The sequence below is a fragment of the Trachymyrmex cornetzi genome, unplaced genomic scaffold (assembly GCF_001594075.2).
Source record: "Trachymyrmex cornetzi isolate Tcor2-1 unplaced genomic scaffold, Tcor1.1 scaffold413, whole genome shotgun sequence".
Taxonomy (NCBI): Eukaryota; Metazoa; Arthropoda; class Insecta; order Hymenoptera; family Formicidae; genus Trachymyrmex; species Trachymyrmex cornetzi.
The window spans coordinates 1-2,643 of NW_017298886.1; the positions used below are offsets into that span (position 1 = coordinate 1).

At 45.9% G+C, this 2,643-nt stretch overlaps 1 long non-coding RNA gene across 1 annotated transcript; it reads left to right on the forward strand.

Annotated features, from left to right (window-relative positions):
• Window positions 1–15: 15 nt before the first annotated feature.
• Window positions 16–439, forward strand: LOC108764343 (uncharacterized). The gene is made up of 3 exons (XR_001940268.1): window positions 16–92; window positions 170–267; window positions 381–439. It is a non-coding gene; the product is annotated as an uncharacterized LOC108764343 (long non-coding RNA).
• Window positions 440–2,643: the final 2,204 nt, after the last annotated feature.

Here is a 2,643-nt window from a genome sequence, read left to right on the forward strand (position 1 = left end):
CGAGGAAATCGATGATATGGCTGACGAAATTTCGGAGACACAGGACGTGACGCAGGAAGTCGGAGAAGAGGAGGGCGACAATTACGTCGAAAGTAATAAAATTTTATTGTTTACTTTTATCCCGTTGTTTCGAGAAATTTTTCTTAACGTATATTTTCTTTATTAAAAGTTTCCTACTCACCGGTTTTACCGCAGTCGCCGGAATATTAGTGAGACTTCTCGAGCGAAAAAATATCCTCGGCTCACGATCATATGAAGCAGCTAAAGGTGAGTTATCTTACTTATCTGTTACATTATGACACGTGGGGAGGGGGATAAACTTTAGACATAATATAGCAAAGTCAACGAAATTTAAATAAAGATTTTGTTTAACTTTTCAGTACAAATTGGTGGTGGTATTGTCCAGCCCTCAGACGCTCTCCCTTCGCCTTCACAAAGGGGAGATCGTCAACTAGCGTCACCCCCGCGACCCCGTCAGTCGACACCACCGACACCTCGTCAGGCTCAAAATGAAGATTAGGAGCAGGATCATCAGCAACAGGAGCAACGATGTCGTCAGCACGAGGTCAATAATTTTAATTATATAGATTTGCGGGCGGAAAACTCGCGGCAATTTAGGAATTTCACGATTCTAGGAAGAGAGGCGACTTTCGCGATACGGCCGCCACCTGAAGGTAGCGATATCGCTCAATGGCTAGAAAACGCATTTCGTGAAATTCGAACGTATGCGGTACATACGTGCGAACCGAGCGATTACGCCGGATTATCGTTTGAGTTGAGTGATTTAGCGCGTGGTCCAGCGGGGTTGTCGTTTCGTCCAGCACGCGATCTAACCCACGAGGACATATGGGGGCTCGTGAGTTCGTTGGCGCAAAGTGCTGGAGGAATCGATATCGCGGAAAATTTCACGGTACGCGTTTTCAGAGTTGCGCTACCTACCGGTCGCGGACGTCAGTTCAATCGATTAACGCACGAAGACGTAGCCAAACGCTCGATTTTACAAATTATCAATTCCGACAATTTATGTTTTCCCCGTTCGCTTGTAGCGGCACGCGTGCATTATGATCGCGGGCATCGCGTGGGGGAACTACATGAAAGATGGGAATCCGTGAGACATCAGCGTTCTTCTTTACAACGCGAGTTGGCTAAAGAATTAACGATTTCTGCGGGTATCACGATTCCCGAGGAGGGATGCGGAATTCGTGAAATTGAGCAATTTCAACGGTTTCTCGCTACGGAAAATATCGCGATAATTGTTTACAATTTCAGTACTTTTGGTCGCGGCAAGAATCCATTGTACGACGGCTGCGCGTTATTCTCCTCCCTAGGTCGTGAACCTTCATTCCGTTTAAATATTATGTATTACGAGCGTTCGAGGCATTATCAGCCAATTTTAAACATGAAAGCCGCGGCCGGTTCTCGAGGGGGATATTGCGTGGCGAGCAACATCGGGTATCGGAATGGTAGAGGGCATCGTTGCGCGAGAAAATGTCCGCGATGTTACGCGATTCCGTCGTGCAAGGGTTCTGGCGCCGAGTTGGTTAGGTGCGATTCGTGTAATCGTACGTTCTTCGGAAATCCCTGTTTCGAGCGTCATCGTGCGGAAAGATCTCACGATGGAAAATCGGACGCAAGCGTTTGCAAATCCGTTAGAATTTGCAACGACTGCGGACGCTTCGTGAAATCGAATTCGCGTCACGACTGCGACGTTATCTTTTGTAAAATTTGTCGCTCGTTGCAAACTTCGAATAATTCTTGTTACATACAGCCTCTTGGTCGTAAAGTCGCAGTCGAAGACTCCGGAGAGGGGACGAGTGCTGGGACAATGCGAGAAGAGAACCAGGTAAACGACGAGAATGACGTCGAAAGTGCGAATGATGCGCGAAGTAAAAAAGATCGCGTCGCATTCGTGTTCTATGACTTCGAAACCCGACAAGACGAGACGCTCGAAGGAACGGAGAACGTAAAGATACACATACCGACTCTTTGCGTCGCGCAACAAATTTGCGAAACGTGCGCGGAAAACAAGAAATGTCGAAGCGATGTCGTTGGTGCGGGGTACGTGAATTTGTTTTTCGCCATGATCCGGTAAAAGAATTTGTAGATTTCGCAACGCGAACGTCAAAATATTTTAACAAAATAATTTGTATTGCGCATAATGCGAAAGCGTTTGACGCTCAGTTTATCTTAAAATACGTCGTAGAACAATCTGGCATAATTCAAGAGCCACGGATGATTTTGAACGGGACGAAAATTATCATGATGACGGTCGGTAATACGAAATTTATTGATAGCTCAAATTATATGCCGATGCGATTATCTGATTTACCTAAGGCTTTCGGACTGCAGGATACATCGGGTAAAGGCATCTTTCCTCATTTATTCAATAGAAAAGAGCATCAAGCATATATCGGACCAATACCCAGCGCACGGTATTATTCGCCCGAACAAATGAAACCCGAGGAACGCGAGCATTTTATAAAATGGCACGACGATATGACACAATCCGGCTTCATTTTTGATTTTCAACGCGAAATAGTTAAATATTGTCGTAACGACGTTGATATCCTTCGACGGGCCTGCTTGGCTTTCAGGAAAATCTTTCTTGAACGCGGGAGCGTGTGTCCGTTCGTGGAATGCACA